General features: G+C 39.7%; 1 protein-coding gene across 2 annotated transcripts in view; it reads right to left on the minus strand.

Moving 5' to 3' along the window:
* The window catches only part of LOC117157569 (limbic system-associated membrane protein), a 238373-nt gene extending 221403 nt beyond the window's left edge, over window positions 1-16970 (minus strand). For both annotated transcript variants that reach the window (XM_033335694.2, XM_033335689.2), the window contains exon 1: window positions 16181-16970. The gene's annotated coding sequence lies outside the window, so the exon portion shown is untranslated. The remainder of the gene's footprint in view (window positions 1-16180) is intronic.
* Between the last annotated feature and the right edge of the window lie 1938 nt (window positions 16971-18908).

The raw sequence follows: 18908 nt of genomic DNA on the forward strand, positions 1-18908 counted from the left end.
AAAAGATACAAAGACAAGTTTCATTCGCGTACGAAAAGTCCTTCTGGCAACTGCGTTCGTTTATTTCATCGTGCGTTAATTAGCGCCGAACTGAGATATTGTGTAATCGTATCCAGAATGCAGCGAGTGACACAATTTCGTGATTGAACGCCGAGTTGTTTTACAAAACACATTTTCATCGGGTGTTCTTCGACTTTCGTTGCATTTTTTCATAATTGCTAGAAATGGATCGATCTACGCGAAACATTCTACGATTAGTAAAAGAATGTTAGTAAAATCGAAAAAAAAGATACAAAGACAAGTTTCATTCGCGTATGAAAAGTCCTTCTGGCAACTGCGTTCGTTTATTTCATCGCGCGTTAATTAACGCCGAACTGAGATATTGTGTAATCGTATCCAGAATGCAGCGAGTGACACAATTTCGTGATTGAACGCCGAGTTGTTTTACAAAACACATTTTCATCGGTTGTTTTCTCGCATTCGACTTTCAGCAATTTCGCCGAAGAACAAAGCTCTGCGAAACATTATTATACGATTGAATTCTCGTAGATCCGAGTTCAACAAGAATTCTCGGCCAGCGCGATATATATTCGCCAAGTAATAATTGCAACTAGCGACAACTGGGAATTTATGTACTTTGCTTCGTGTTCCACTCGTTCCTATTCTACGACTCTCAAACTGCTCGTTACTTTCATAAGGCCAATTATTCGACCCTCTGCTTGGAAGAAACAATTTTTATTCAGTCGTATTAAATCGCGGAAGAAACTTGGATCGTTCGTGACAAAGAGGTAAATAAATCTTCAGAAATGTAACATATTGAGATCCGTGGTCGATCTATAATCAAGTATAATTATGATTAAACGATCTCTGAGATTAATTGCAACGTGACGTGTCTTACTTCGACAAAGAGAACGATACAGCGAAAAATTGTAAAATATTCGACTCAACGTCCAACACGATATTGTTAGAATTGTTACGACGAACGTGTTTATTAACATCGTAAGTACGATCTACTACGAATGACAACGTTCGATGCATGATATGGGAAAACGTGTGTTGTGTAATAAGATACAATGCCAAAATGTCGCTTCAACTCGAAGAATCGACAGGTGCACATTCTTATTTTCACAATTGCTCGACTCGTACTACTGACGCGCCAGTAGAAAGAATCGCTTTTATCGGGTGGGAAGTTCGGTCGATCGTATTTATGGGCTTTCGTGCATGACCTATGCTTACCTATACCGGCGATTTCGCGCGTGCTGCTATAATAAATTTCTCCTGTGATATTGGATTCGAGACGCCTGTTATAAACTTAATGTTCCCCTTTCCAATGGTTATGCCTTCTTGCGTGCAAGTTCCTTGTAACGTCTGATACAGAGATATTAGTAGGGGCATCCTATCGATGCTCTCGATACGTCTCCTTAAGACTTCCATAAAATAGAGTATAAAGGTTGCACGATGTCTCAAAGTAATCTTATTTACAACAGAATTCGATAATATTTCCTTCGTGCGCTATTTTAACCAAGAAGAAAGGAGAAGTCGAAGAACAAAATCGTTGAGCAACAGAGAAATAAAATTCAACTTACAATAGAGAAAAAGAGAGAGAGAGAGAGAGAGAGAGAGCGATCCGTGTAAACTCAAGAAATTTCAATAAATCATAAGCAGGTTGCGAATTTCTATATATTTATGAAGTGAAAAAATATATAGAATGCATATGATACGTAAACATATGCAGGGTGTTGGAAAAAAAGAGTCCAAGTCTAAGACTTTAAGAGCTTATAGTACTTACCACGAGAAGTAAGTTTAAATTATATTAATAAAAGGACAAAGTTGCGTAAATATCGGTAGCCTGATCATAGCCGTTAATTTAACGAACGAATAAGACGATGATCACTATGGATGCATTTCGATGTTCGGATGTTTCGTTCGGTGTAACCGTAATTACGTTGACCACGAATAATCCTCGCTCGACAAAAATACCATACAAGAAGACCTAAAGCAGAAAGAAACTAAGGCAGAAAGTCTCGCTGTATAATTTATGTGAGAAAGAGAGAAAGGTGGGTCGAAGAAAAGTTATGCAAATGCCTCCTAACGTTTCTTATAACGAACGTCACGAAGAACGATGATTTACATCGTCACGGTTGAATCGTACATCGCTATCTTAAGCCAATTTCAGTACGTTTGCCTTATTATTCGTGAACCCGTAACGACAGGCACGATACTTGCGTCGAACAGTTTCCCTTCTCTTGGTACGATAGTTTCTTTGGCGCGAATTACCTCGTAAATCATCATGGCCGCGGCACAAATGAAATTACAAAGCTTCGCGTCGAATCGTTTCGATGTCACGCGACGAATCGTCGGTTAGCAAGCGGCGGAACAGATTAAAAATTGCAAACGACGAGAAACCGGCTGATTCGGGACGCGAGTCGTGCGAAAATTCCACTCGAACGTAGTCGATTATATTTACGGGGACGGGAAAAAGATTTACGGGAATGCCGCTCGACAAGGACCCGCACGAAAATATTAATCGATCACGCGCACGCTCGCCAATTCGGTTTCTGTTCCCAGGCGTAAATTCTCCGGATCGAATATTATTTAACGAGCATTATTTAGCCATGTACGAACGATTCCGTTTTTCGTTCGCGGATATCGCATCGTAATTATTCGATATCAACCTTTTTTCCCCGCAAACGTCCATTGCCCGTGACAAATTTATCTGCATTAAAATTAATGCGTTTTTCTCAGTCGTATAATCGTGAATTTATGAAACATCAGGGACGATTGACAGAGATTTTACCGAATACGCAGCTTTCGAATAAATTTATTTCTTCCGATGAATATAGTTTATTCTGTTAAGATACTGCACGTTTCATCGTTTCAAAGGCTAAAATTAATTCATGGAAGCTGGAACAAGCTCGATAATATTTCCTATTTTTCTTTTTAATTCGTTGATTAAAAAATGTAATCTTCCTTCAAACTTATTACATTTCCTTAATTTTCCGTTTGTTTTATACGATAATGCACGAATGTAACGGTCAATGGGCTTTTAAACGATTCTCAGTTGAATCGCAGTTATTACAGAACGGAGGAATATTCCAGAAAAATTTAAACGACTGCATCGTACAACGAGATTGCTTCCAATTGATTCGATTTTAATAATCGAGAACAAAAACTATATCGGTGGCACGCTCATCGAAGCGTGCATTTACGTAGTATACTTATGCGATAACATTTAACGCACTTTAATTGTACCGCAAATAATTCGAATGCAGTTTCCAGAGACATATACACGTCTATTGGAATAACGATGTCAACAGATATTCACGGGTTGAATATTTCCAGAGGAATTTCCATATATTTCTAACCATAGAGAACATGTTTTCCAGGGAAAGCCCCGCATATCGATGCTGGTTTCAGATTGTATCAGGACGCGATACATCTTTGTTTGCTCTATCGTAATTCTCTACTCTATTGAACTAACTCTATTGAAATATCGTAAGATATTGTAAACACACGCGTTTCGTTTGTCGTACGTCGCTCCAAAATATTAGCAGCAAACAATTCCGAGCTTGTAACAAAGATAAGATCGTTTATCGAATATTAGAATTGAAATTATCAAAAAGTCGACCGTGCTGATAATTGTAGGATTTCAATGCTAAGCGATACAGATACATATTAAAAGAAACAAAATAACGATTGACAACCTACATACGAACATGCGTATGTAACTGCTTTATTCCGTGGTAAGATCCGCAGCGTCGACAAAGTACATACACGAATTTTCACTCGAGGATGACCATTTGTAGGTTTGATAAGTTACTATGACGAATAGGTGGACATCGCGAGCCATTTTCATGCGCGCATTTGAAATAGCCGAAACTCCCCGTTATCGAAATCGTGTATTCCGATCATTTTCGATCATTTAAATATTTTTCTACGCATGTATCTCCCTCGAGATGATCAAAAAATGTATTATCGATCGGAATAAATTTGTTCAAGGAGCTTGTTAATACGCGATCAAGAATAGCAAAATTTATCGCTTCTTCGCTTACGCCGACAACTACTAAGAACTAATTACTAGTAGAATTATTTACAACAGATTATAACACATTTTTCAGATTCAACTAACCGTAAAACGACTAATTGTAAATCGATACTTTTGTTCGGTAAAAATGAAACGAGGTCAAGCGTAATCCAATCCGATGTAAGCCAATAAGTAGTGGCAAAAAATACGATGGCATTTAATTTACGTTTGGTACATTTCAAAGTACACACGATTCGTATAATATAAGTAGGTTTCTGTAAGTTACAGTTACGCGTTCGTACAGAAGATGCAGTATACATGCAGTGTACAATTCGGTATTTACGCGTAAAAGAACTACCGTGTACAAACATAACGCATTGCTCGTTGCTGGAATATTTGTCTCGCAGAATCATAAAACGTAGATTCTTCCTTCCTTTCTTTCCATATAATTTCAAGCGGATTCATACGCGTGCATGCAACTGTATCATATATGCATGAAATGTCGCCATTTGCCGGGAACATATATATATTATGTTACGTTTTCATTAAATTTTTTCATCTGTCGCGGTACTTTTAACGTCAACTACGACGTTATCTTTAATTAGGTAAAAAGTTGGTAATTTACTTAGAATCCTTGTTAGCAGAGGCAAACGAGTCTTTATTTGTCAACTTAACACCTTCGTGACAATCTTTCTCTCGTAATCGGATTCCTATTCGTACACTCGATACATAAACCACATTATTTCGTACAATAGACAATTTTTCATACGGACAATGAGATATATTTGAAATTCACTCGGATATTCGTTTAAATTTCAATCTAGATTCATCAGGACCTCGAATATCGTTTGTCGAAGATTTAAATTAGTACCGTTATAAGGAGAAAGATCATCGATAATATCAATACATATCTGATGCGTACTCTACCGAAAAAATGCTTTTACAAGTGAACATACTGTGTTCGCGTTGCGATTGCAGAATTTAGAAAGTTCACGAATGTCCACGCCACGTTACGATCCCGACAATTGACGAACCAAGAACCTTTTGCTGCGTTCCATCGCGCAGAGTAACCGTTTGTTATTAAACTAGATCTAGATAGCGCAATTGTTTTGCTTTCCTGTGCGTTCGGCCAATACTACTAACACGCGCGGTCCTACATGTTCGTAAACTTCTCTATCAGAAATAACAACGTAAAAATATTTCTATCGCGGCGGAAAAAGCAAAAGAATGCGGCAAAATACATATTAAGAAACGATATTATTTCTACGTATATCCGTGAAATTCGTATTTTCAATACTATGGAAAAACACGAATGAACTCGCAGAATCTTCTATTTTAACGTTTTCCCCTTAAAAAGCAGAAGCGAATGCTTTTCCGAATCGAAAATACCTTCGGCAGAGAATGGAAATAGCGAAAATGTCAGGATATACGTTAGAATATATGTTCGTCGTACAAGTGCGGTTCAAATGAGCACGATATAAAAGGTGTATGCTTTTCGAAAGTAGAAATATCTCGAACACAAAAGAAGGGAAACGTTAAAACGTTCTTGCGGATGTTATTGTTTCGTATCTTTCGATAAAAATCGGAATTTTTGTCACGTATTGAACGAAACATCGCTATTATAGCACAATATTAGAAACATCCTTCCATGAAAAATCTGAATACGTTAGATGTCGTACATCTTCCTTCTGCGCATGGAGCGATATTTTACCTTCGCGCGACGTACAGTCGTCTCACGTTCGCCAACCTTTATTTTTCTCGAATTACGAACGCTTATTTCTGCTCGAGTATCTATTAACAAATCGTTTAGGGCACGAGGCGCGCTTCGGTCTCGATATCTCGTCTTTAAATCCTTTCCGAAACAAGCAAGTTTTCTCTCATTGCAGTTCGCCACACCTTGAAACGAAAACAGAGGAGAGGTCGTAAAATACAGGCCATTGTTTCGATTATTTTTCCTTTCATCTTGCATCTTTCCCATATTTCCATTCCTAAAAAACGATCGTTAGCTTCCTATTGATATGCGTGCTAATCACATATGCAATTGTCTTCGTATGAATGGAATTTTCGTATTAGTGGCAGACTGTTAACAGATTTTTATGAATTGTTTGTTGTTTCTCAACGATTCTCGCGGATGTAAATATCGAAAGTAATTTAATCTCGAGACGGATCTAGGTGTAGTAGGAAATTAACTAACTTAGTAAGAAATTAACTAACACCTTAGCCGCTGTAGAATGTGCGTTCGATGCGCGATATATCAATTCCTTTAAATTTTTGTATCGTATAAAATCTCTCGAGCTTCAGCCAAATTCACACGACTATATTAACTCCTGCGAGATAGGTAAATTTTAAATTTAGATAGGAAATTTGTATAAATGACAAATTTTGTACAGAATATGTTGCAAACATAGGGATTTTACGTTTTAATTTATCACAGACTAGATGATTCTTCGTTCGACGCAAAAGTCCCTTATTAATTGAAAACAAAAGTATATCGCCAGCTTTAATCGTCCCATTAATGCTACTAACTGTATCCTAGAAAACAATTTTACGATTTCCTTAAGCTTCTTTCACCCGACTCTGCCGCAACGAAAACTCGTTAATTCCCGAAACACCTTCATTTACCTAATTTGCGTTAGGACACGCTATCCGTGGTTATCAGGCTACAGAATCGAGTCGAAAAGCGGCAAAGGTCTTCTAGTTGGACCAACATTTTGATCACTCTTCGGCAACTCTTTGATCAATCGGCAATCGGCAATCGGCAATTGGCAATCGGCAATCGAATTCCGCATCGATTCGCCGATTGTCAGTTAGTCCCTTACGAATAGACATCTCGTATATATATATATATATATATATATATAGTTAGGTGCTTGCTGAAGTCGCGATCTCGTTAATTCGTATACCGAAAAGCTCGCAAGCCTGGACAAATGCAGAGAGATGGAATAGAATGTATTCGAATTGCAAGCTGAAACCGTACGAATGCCAGTGGTTCTGTCCGATTCAAGGGATCGGTTGCTGAAAGGGTGGTGGCACAGTGCGAAGGGACTGCCTATAATGGATGAATGGTGGGGGTCGGGGTGGATAGGGACGGGATATACCAAATGGTTCTCGGCTTCCGTCGAATCGTCTAATCGTACGTACCTATCTCGGACGGATTAAACGATCGAACGGGGTCAGAACGTCGAGCATGCCTGCTCTGTTCTCCAGCCCATAAATTGCGTCATCATAGCGAAGTACGCGGCCGTAATCGCGTTCACGTTGCCAGGGCCGAATCTTTTCCCCATTTTTGGTCCGATATAGGCCGTGGTAAATAGACTTTCCTTTAAAATCCCACCACCTTCCGATGATCGAACGCTTTCCAACCGCGTACATTCCTGAATTCCAGCTACAAATGCGATCATCTTTCGCTTTTCCCGCGTTATGCAATGTGAATGGTATACATATACGCGGTTTATTATCATTACGGTTATTACTTTGAAATTAATGTAATTGTAACTGCTATAAATACATACATTGAATCTAAATGGATCAACACTGTTTGTGATTATGCGTCGCTGGAATTTTTGGAACACGCGGTACTCGACTATCTAATCAGAGCCACTGACTTCGTTCCCTTCAGATTGCGAAGTAAGTGTAAGTGTCCTGAATCAAATACATACGTACGATATATTTTTTGGCGAGCCGAAGAATTTTAGTAATTAGTTTATCGGAGCCACGAGGCTCTGTTTCAAAAAACTTGAAAATCTCTGCCCGTATCTTCTTTCGTCTTCATCTTTTCTTTTTTTCCTTCCTTTCTTGTTAAATGAAATTAGCTGTACGAATAAAAGAAAAAACGCGTTTTCAAAAACATCCAGCGAACGAGAAACATATTTTTTTCGGCCAATGAAATACGAGACGACAAGTTCGAAAACTTCGTTCTATCCCTCTCCCTCATTTCCGTACATCCCGTACATAAGAACGAGAACCGTAAGCAAAAACTTGACTAATCTGTACCAATCAATCTCTTCTTGCGAACGTTCGATCAATTGTCCGTCATTTTTCAACTTTTTCTTCGACCGAGACAAATAGTATGTTCCATGCACGCGAACAATTGACCGGTTTGATATCATTCTGTAAAGGTTGAATCATTTATGACCGAAGAATTTTGTTAGGAAAGTAGCATTGAAAGTAATTTCTATTTTATGGCGATTTTAAGGCTTAGACGAAACCGATTAATCAGAATAATCTAACGATATACAGTTGCCATTAATCTTACTAAAAATTTATCTTACTAAGAAAAATTCATTACTGTAAAGTTTCCTTCTAATTAATAGCATGTAGAGCTGCTCTAGATGAAAGCGGATGATAGTAAATTAAACACGAACGAGTACAATGGAAAGAAAGCACGGACGAATTGGTCGTGAAAAACAATTAGCGATACGATTCGTTTGACAAATGCCACGAAATTTCCTTCTTTTCGTCGCGATAGCAAAGACTTTCGAATACTCGGTCCGCTCGACAACCGATTTAATCCTCGATGAATCGCAACATGCCAGCGTAGTTTGCCAAAGTATCGTTCGGTCAGGTTTATCGGACATACGATACTCTGCTTTACGATACGTAAAGATAGAGGTTAATGGATACAAAGGAACATATAGATCGGAATAGCGGATTAAAGTTAAATCATTTATGACTTGCTAGTGACGAACGACGAATTAAAAATAAAAATATCGAATAAAATGTGCAGGACAAAGACGTGTAGATATTCGACGAATCATTTTCTGAACGTGCATCAAAAAGGTGTCCGATACTTTGCAAGTTGATTATTCCTTCGACGTAGTAACCTGTCTACGAACTTCGTAAAGTGATACGAGGACTCGCGCATGCAAAATCAAATTGGTAAGCCGATTTAAAAATTTTAAATTCCTTACTAGCATTTTTTCTCGTTGCTCGGGATAACTTGCTCGGGAATCAAAAATATCCGCGATCCATCCCCTATACAGCAAATTTCTGCAAACTCAATAACGCTCGAGGAAAGACAAGATTCAGCAGCATACACGATATTCTTGCAATCAGAATCCCTCGGTATATATCCGAAGAGCTACCGCACGATATAAAACATTTGCTGCGTCTTCAAACCAGATTTACGTGAGCCATGCAACACGTTCTAGCCCAACCAGCGAAATCTACATACATCCAAGTACCGCGTACGTGATACCGGTGTCAAAAAGAAGCTTCAACCTTCTCGACAAATCTCCAACTACGTTCGAAAAACTCCCGACTATTTCTATCACTTTCTTAATATGCTGTTCGGTTCTTAAAATTGGATAAGCGAATCCCGTTTCCATTTATATTCTCGCCGACTGCTCGCATAAAAACGCAATTCGTCGAATGCGAGCTCAAAATCGATTTTTTTAACACTCGATTGCAAAGACAAAGTGAATCGCGAGTCGGATAAAACGGATAAAATGCGATAAAACGCAGCATACAGCTGTTTCACGATAGTTTCCGCAAAGTGACTGTTGAAAAATTGTATTCGACCCATTACAGTGGATAAACTCGCGAAATTAAAAAGTTATGAAAAAGAAATAAATCGGAGATGGCCTCAAAGTCTGTCCGAAAAACACATTACGTGTTAAAAAAAAAAAAGAAGAAAATTGTCATTGTTATTTGCAATTTGGAAATTTCAAAAAGCACGTTTTTAATTTACAAATAATTGAATATCTACACACGCACTGAAAATAACACGATTAATTACTGGCTCGAACGTAAATGAACACGCTGCTCCGTATTTTATCACATGGAAAATTGCTGATTCACATAGAATTCGCTTCAGAATCGCTGGACTTTGTATCCAAGCATGCGCCAAGTTCAAAATAGGCTGACAAGGAAAAGACATTAAATTTCGTCGAAACCGTTTTAAACGATTCGCCGACGTGTTCACGATGTTCTATGGTCGGCACGATCGCGATGCAAAAACGAGACGTATACCGGAAACCTGTCGTAAGTAGCGGACAATTTTCTCCTAGTGCGCAACCACTTCCTCTATCGTGTCCGGAAATGGGGAAAATAAAAAGCAGTAAAACAGGAGGAAAAATCCAGTGGGACCAAGGTCTGAAACGAGAAAGACGGATGAACGCGACGTAGGTTGATAAAAAAACGCGGCCGAGAAAATTGAAAAGAAACGAGACGACAGGGAGAGGGCTGCTTGTAGTAAGAAAATTGGCTTCACAATGAAATGGTCGATTTTACCGTGTTGTTCCTGTCGGTGTTTCGTGGAAATTCCATTTCGCGTAAAGGTCGATGATAAACACAGAGTAATTACACGAGATGATCTACCGATATCGGCGACATTTCGTACGATGCAACGATGCGGAGAATAATAGAGCGATAGACGCGGTACAAAACCTTCTGTATCGAATGATCGATGTGACGAAGATTGTGTATAGCAACGTGAAATAAACTGTCATCGATCGATCTAAAGAACGTCTAAATCACAAGGAAACCAAGATAATAATTATCGAGTGTTTTAAGAAATTTGATTCTACTTCAAATAACTTCAATAATTTCGATAATTTCGATAATTTCAATAATTTCAATAATTTCAATACCAAACCGTGGAACACATACTATATAAAAATATCCAGAATGTGCAAAGTGAAATACACCTTGGTATATTTAGAGGATAAAACGAAACGTAATAATTATCCCATGCCAGTAAATGTCATTCGAGTTACAACGCTATCTCTACGTTAATGATATCAATCTCTTCGTCGTAATTTAGGTCACAACACCCCCCGACTATCCCATCATATTCGTTTAATGTAATAAATAACCTCATTAATTAATTACAAACGGTACTATTTGACTGGGTGTGGAATAAATTAGCGGATCAACCGTGATTAGCAATGGCCAATTCGGGATTTCCGGCTAACTCGTTTGTCCAACTATTCCTTTTCATCGATGCAGCCTTAGTCGTTTCGCCGCATTAACACACGATAATTACGATCTTGTAACTTTATACGCGCGTGCAATGAACCTAACGATCTATTGACATAGAACAGAAGGACGGGTTATTCGACCAACAGTCGAATCGATGTTACTAAAATAACGAGACGTGGATAGTATGTATAATAAAATAACAGAGATGTAAAAATTTATTTCACAATTGTTAATAACGTTTATGCACGTTTCTCGAGATCGAACATTATGTACTTATGTACACGGAAATGGCTTGTTTAAATCGATTTTGAACGCTTTTCAAATTTAGTACATCATCGATTAATCCTAAATAGCCCAAAATGTGTCTTTTGGCTTTCAAAATATGGCTTCTCTTAATAATTCTACTTCTGGCTGCAACCTATTGATTATTATTATTATTATTATTATTATTACTATTATTGTTATTATTGACCTCAACTTACCAATCAGTTGTCAGAGACATACACCTTGAGTCTAACAAATTATTTTCATTTTCATAATGAGATATTAAAATCAGAAAATGTGATCTTCGTATATATAAAGACAGTTATATTGGCTACCATCGTTCGTTTGCGGTGAATCATAGCACACAGTGGTTAAAAGCATCTCCAAGGAGCAACGCTGTTGAACGACAAAGTCCGAGCAGGTTGATCACCGGGCGTGCTTTTATCGGAATTTTCGACGTTGACGAATTCCCGTCGGCGGTGACGTATGCGCGTGTGCCCGCAGCGAGGGAAACACTACGAGAGTGATTAATCATCCGATCCTTTGACAAAGGCCGGAAAGCTGGCCGGATTTTCGCAACGAAGGTGTTTCCTCTCCTGCCAGCCGTCGACGAAAAACGCGCCGGCTGCAGTGGAATCAAAGAAAGCAAAAACAACCGACCCTTAATACGTTTATAATCTAGCTCGTTTACGCCGACTGCCACCCCTTTCTACACTTCTCTGCCTCCATCGTATCTACCGACCCGTCTCCGCCTTTTTCTTCCGCTATACCGCCTCGTCTTCCTTGCTACCAAAATAACTATCGTATTTTAGAATTTATCCACTACCCTCTACATACATACCTCAGCCGACAACCATTTCTCGATGGTGAAATTTAACGTTTGCACATTCTTCCTTAATTCTCTGATAATTCGCTCGGTTGCTACCAATTACGAATCACATTTCCGAATATTATTTGTGACTCAAGGATACTTGGCTCGTAATTCAACTCTATCAAATTAATATATAGCGGAATCTATCAAACTCTAGCAGTTTTTACTCTTCTGTTAATAAAACGTAGGAGGCAGCAGATTTTCGTGTATTATACATATATATATATATATATTTTGAATTTGAAAGTGCAAGATCGCACGAAGCATAGTGCTTTCTGTACTTACACTGGTAGGTAAAACAACTTTTTACCGAAGATCTACTTCTTTAATTATACGTTTCGCTTGGAAATAAGCAAACACACTCGGTACCGGGCCAGTGGCTCGTTACTAATCGGGTATACTATTCGGCTTGACTTTGTTCTCGGACGGGACAAGAGAAACGGAGTAAAACTGTACTTTCCGAAATATGATTTTGCATGAAAAATCCACAGTTTATTTATATTCATAACTGGTAACCACGATACAATTCTCATTCATTTTTTAATTTTCTATAAATTGGATATTCTCGATACTTTATATAAAATAAATATATCGAACGATTCTATTCTATTCTAATCTATTCACACATTTAACGATTCTTCCATGTAAGTTGTACCCAATTTGACTAACAAAACTGTCCTATCCATCCTAGATTGGAATCGGCAAACAATACAGACAAGCTTAACAACTCTATTCAACGTCTCTCAAGATCCAACAGCTTCCGAATGAAGCAATCCTGTCTTCGTCGAAGCTGGCAAAAACTTTTGCACGACGAGACGTCCATCCTGAGATAACAATTCGCCCAACAGAACCATCTCATTTTTCCCAACGATCGATGTGTCTGTGTGCGTCCAATAAGAATTTCTGGTTCCATTACGTTCCAGCTACTTTCCGTTATTTCTCTGTCCGTTATGCTCGTGGTGGCAACAAGAGCATCGTTAAACTCTCGAAAATCGATAATCGCGTATGAAAAGTCGGCAAATTTCTCGGCTTCAAATTTCTTCATCGTCGTTTGACCCGAACCAATCAATAGCCACAGACACGTTTGTAATACGGAATGTCAATACGAAATACGTGCGGGATATTTATATGGTGGATTTTAAACAGCAAAACGACGAAGAAACTTGGTGTAGAAGAGTGTCGTTTTCAGGCTTAATTTTCAAGTTACGGACAATTTAACTTAGTAGCGGTACGATAACTCAACTGACGCAGCTTTTCCTCTGTTACTGGATGGCTGCTCCGCTCGACTGTTTGTTACGCAATTTCTTTTCGCCTTGAATATTGCACGATACGCGTCGTCGATGCTCGAAGCTGACCATCTAATTTCGACGTATTGGCAACGTTACGCTGATCGTGTCTCCTGAACGAGACTGACAGAATCTTACGATGCGGTGAAATTTACCGAACTGAGCGAACTTGCCGTTGGTTTTCTGCTTCTGACTCGACTCGAAAAACTAAAACTGTCTTCCTCATCTCACCCACTCGCTTCAGGAGCCACCCTCCTGATCGAGAGTCTTCGAGTTATCCGATCGTCTTGCTTTTCTAAAAACAAGAACCAACGACTTGAAAAATAAGCTTCCAACGATAGTTTTGTACGTGAACTTTTTTCATCGTTTCATACGTGTACATACACGACGTTACTAGACTAGATAGAATTGACAGGCGACAATAGAATTTCAATTAGGCGCTCACGTTTGTAGCATCAGCACGCCGATTATCTCGCCAAGTTCACCGAGAAACTCGAGTTAAGTTCGACTTTTAACAACTTTTTTTCGATGGTTCGCCCGCCGAAATCGACGCGAGTTCGTCGTCCCTCGAGGAGAACTATCCGACCACGTTCTCTTCGCTCTCTTCGCGTTTCCGCTTGGATGGCTAAAGTTTCTCTCGGGTTCCCTTCCTGTTTCCTCTCATATCCGCTATTCGAGCATCGTGTTTCCGATGTCACAGAGAAAACAGAGCTCGGAAAGAGACGAAGAGAGAATAGAACAGACTCGTCACATTCGCAAGGTATCGACACCGAATTTCGGGTCTTCGAATCGTTCGAGTACTTGGCACGAACTTGGGATTGCAAAGCGATTGATTTGGACTAGTGGGTGGGCTAGTATTCGGTTACGATTCGATGGTCGAAAGACTGTTGTTACGAAGTTATTATACATCGATATTTGATCGTCCAGAGCCTAGACTTGCAAATTCCGAGATTATTATCGGTAAATCGGTAGATCGCCGGTATTCAAATTCACATTTTCATAAGTACGATTAAAGAAATAAAATCTAATCAAAGACTTCTCTCAACCAATAAATATAACGGTGCTATACTTCGGATACTCTGCCTAATATCTTTGTATATTCTGTACCTAGATTTTGTGTAATTTTAAACGTTCACGCTCTAGCAATTAATTTAAAACCAGACCCACGGGTATGGTCATTTAAGTTGTTTGTGACGTTTTTTCGTTTTGGTATTCCTAAAACTTTTTATCTCCACCGATCTGTCCTATCTTGTCGTTAAGACAACAGAAAGATTGGCCGCGTGCAAAAATTCGTACATACTTTCGTAATTACGAACTTTGGCGAGGTCGTAGAAAAGCTACTGCCTCTCCGATTTCCATAATTTTGAAACGACATCTTCATCGATATGAAATAATAAAGCTCAAGCGGTTATATTAATCTTTTCTTTTATTTTTTATACCGAATTTTGACAAACCCCCGCCCTATATTTGACATATTTGACAATAAGTTAGAAAAGAGACGCGGGTTTCTCTTTTATCTCATAAAATTCCTTTTATTCGCTTTATCCGATTTCCTTTCACCGTTCTTGGGCCCCTAGGTCTTTCTTGTTTTCCCAGTTAAAAACAACGAAGACGGACGTACGACGCGACGAGAACTCGACAGCGTGAAAAAACAATCAGGAATCGGCTCCATATATACATACAGCAAGGCCATGAATATTCGAACATTGCGCGTCTTCGAAGCGAGTTCGCAACAACGTTAGCCAACGTAACCTTTCTTTATCAGACGAGATCGTGCATTCGATAACGTTGTCCAACTATTAAAACCGTCTCAGGATTTCTCGGGTTCAAGTTCTATTCCCTTCGATCCAATTGGAACAAATAACAGTTTCATGGGAGCATGGATCGAGAAACGACGCGGTCTTTGCAATAATTGGAAATGTAAATAAGCTGGAGCCTTCGCCATCGGACGGGCTATGTCTTAATTTGAATTTTAAAGTTACGTTTAACGAAACGCTCGAAAGCGTCGCGTTATTGAGAAAAGACGAAAGCGACACGCCTCTTTTCCAGAGGTACTTATCTCGAAAATGTTATTTACACGATTTCTTTAACGAGTTCTGTCTATGAAAAGTTGACAACTGCCGCTTGCTCCGCTCCACGAATACGTATTTCCGAGTTCGAATGGATGGAATTTGGTCCAATCACGTAACGCAAACCTTCTTGTAATTATTCTGTAATTATCTCTATCAATTTGTTACACGATATCGATGTATTCTCGGAAGTTTGTTATCAAGTAGAGAGATCTTCGTTTTTTTAGACAATTGTAGCTCAAGGTATTATATTTACAGTTAGTGTCGAAAATATTTGGTAATCTGAATACCTCCTAGTCTGTTTGTAATATATAATACAATTTTCTACTACGTATTCGCTCTTTTATTTTCAAATCACCAGGTAGATCATGTAAGTTCATTGTAAAGTAAAATAACGAATATTCACGGTATTAAATGTCTAACGCGGTAAGATACTTTTGCGATCAACCATGTATATATCCAGTAGAAAACATTACCCACAACTTTGATCATATTTCCAATTACCGTTTAACCATTTGTCGAAATATCTGTTACATTTCGTCTCGATAAATTAGAGTCTGCTAGTTTAATTAAGTTAATCAGAGTCTACCAGATATATATTTTAATATCTCGCCTAAAAAGGAATAAATGAAATTCCACAAGAATCCTTCCTGTTTGAAAGAGATCGAAACTCTATGCAAATAGAGATTTCGATAAAATGGCAAAGTATTCCGGTTAGTGGACGGAAAACGTGCGTGCTGTTTACCTTTGATGGATGGTCTCAAGGTACGAAAACAGCGGACCTAATACTTCGTTCCACTTGATCCATCGCGGTTTCCAGAGCGGTTCCCTCTCGTCGCGGATGCCACGGTATTCTCGATGCTCGATCTTTCCGTGTACGTGACCAACCGTGTCTGCCAATAGAAACCGAATGCAAAACCTTCAGCAAAGTCCATTATCCATCGTGTGAACCGTTGAAGGCGTTTCTTTTATGGTAACCGATGAACCGAGTTACCCGAGTCGTTTGACTTTATTTACGTCTCGATACGGTCGGACTCGCTCATCGACGCTTGTTCAACCTCTCTTTCAACCATCGGATCACCTCGTTCCTCTAACCTTATCGTCTTCTTTTTATTCGAATCTAGTTCCGGGAGTCAAGCCCTAAAAATCAACGAGAAGAGAACGCTTTCCACGTTCGAACTTTTCGAACGCGTTCGTCTCGCAAGCTCTTCGTGTCAATTTCGATTCGCCACACTTTCGTTTCACCACACTTTTCGCGCGAACGCTACAGTTTCACCGAATCATTATCCCTGTCGCTTAGTCTCTCACTCACGTTCGTTTCGTTCGCAGCCGATAAACCTTGCGCGAAACTCGTGCTCGATCGCAACATCGAAACGTGTCCACCGAACGATGTCACGCAGCTCGACGCGGGACCGGATGCGAAAACGAAAACAAAGGAACGTGCACGGGAGCCGAACGTTCGGTAAACGCGCCGAAAACGTGGTGGTAAAAAGTATTTTCGGGCTGCGAGGACACCGTAATCTCGCTCGTGAGGCGCAGCGCACTTCGCAAGGGGCGCGGCGTAACTGAGCTCCGCGAACCAACCCACGTCTCTCTCTCTCTCTCTCTCTCTCACTCTGTACCGCGCGCGCGCCCTCCCCCTCCTCACTCTCTCTCTCTCTCTCTCTCTCTCCATCCGTCGACCACTTTTATGCTCTCCCTCTCTCACGCAAGCTCTCTCCCTCGGAGTCTCGCTGTCTCTGCTCGTTTCACCCTTCGGAGATCCAGTTCTCCTTTTCTATCGTCTCTTTCAACCCCGTTCCTCCGCCTCCGTTTCTATCTGTCTTCTCTTTCTTGCCCTTCTTTTCCTGCCCTTTCGTTTCCTCGCTCTTGTCCGCCTCGTCTTTCTTTTACCCGCTAAACGTGCCTCGATCCTCACCCCTGTACCACCCACGCCTTACCCGAGTTGGCCCGTGCAGGAGCAAGCCATTGCGCGAGCATATTTTTCCCTGACCCCCATACCAATGCCTTCTCACCTGATCCTTCGACCAATACTGTCTCTCTTCTTCGTCCCCTTCGGATTTTAGTCGCTGTTCTTCTTTTCCTGCGTGTCATTTGCATCACCTCCTCCCATCGCTGCTTTCTCTTCGTTCATTTCTCTGTTTATAATAGCGAACGTATCTGGCTCTTTCCCATTCTCCCGTTTGTCCTACGCGTTCCTCTTTTCTCCTCGCGTTTGTTCTTCCTCCATTTTCGCTACTATTACCCTTCCCCTCTGTTCCCGAGCATTCCCTATGCCCGCGAACGGCGGTGAACGTCGTTCGGTCGTCGTCGTCGTGCCGCTTTCAGCGCGCACTTTTTAGCCTGGTGCCATGCTTTTTCTCGTAATTCGCCGCTTTTGTTCCTTAATTTTTTGCGTTTGCTCGTGCCTCTATCGCGTCCAACGACTGTGCCCTTTCGAATAAAGGAAAATAGATCGTTGTTCGCCGGTCTTTGTTCTCGCTAGTCACATGTTTGAGCTTTTTCGTCGTTACTAATGCCGGACTATGTTCTCCATCGCTGTCGCTTGTATGCTTTTAACGTAATTAGTATCGCGTCTCCTATGTTTTCGCGTGTTATTTAATTCCATTCCCCGATAGATCCCATGGTGCGGTCTGTACCGGTGCATAAATAATTACTTTTGTCTATTTTTTCCCAACTATGTTGCGAGCTTTCTTTCTCCGCTTTCTTACCGAAATCGATTCCGCTTCACGTTTCTAGCCCATCAAGAATTTAATTTTAAACTAATATGCAGATAAGTTCTAGCTGGAAAAATCTTATTTTAGCGTGACATATTGTTACTCGGAAAACACGACTATCCTTTCGAGAGATGAAATGACATTGATTAAGATTTGAGAAATATTTCATCTACATTTGACTCGAAAGAGTAAATTTATGTAACGTACGATGGAAACGTATGAGACGTAGAGTTGAATTTATAAGATAGCAACAAAGTGTGTTATCGTATATCTTTTGTGAAAATTGAATTTAAATTCGTACGATCCGCTAAGGACCAGTATCGTGTTAATACAACGTTTCATGTGCAGAAAACTTTCTCTACTTTTTAGTATTTCAGTTATCAAAGCGACTTTCAAACGTTTGCTTCGTATCCTTAAACCACCATTGCTTTTTCCGTTTGGATTTCATAGTTTTATCAATTTTGAAAGATTCCAGTATTTATAGCACGTAAACGTGGAAACAGGAACGAATAATAAAAAAAGTCTGTGTGTTCGTTAATTGATATAGGTCGAGAAATGTATAGAAGTTATCGTACGTATGAAATGATATGCATCGATGGAACAAATAACGATTTGACTTCGGTAGCGCAACTTTGTAGGTTAATCGACCCTTAAACTGATTTCTTCGAGCAGCTTGTCTCCACTTCCCAACTGTTACGAGCAAAAAAAAAACCAATATATCAAGTGTCACCAAGCATCTTGAAACTTCAAAGCATT

This window comes from Bombus vancouverensis, chromosome 4, assembly GCF_051014615.1.
Source record: "Bombus vancouverensis nearcticus chromosome 4, iyBomVanc1_principal, whole genome shotgun sequence".
Taxonomy (NCBI): Eukaryota; Metazoa; Arthropoda; class Insecta; order Hymenoptera; family Apidae; genus Bombus; species Bombus vancouverensis.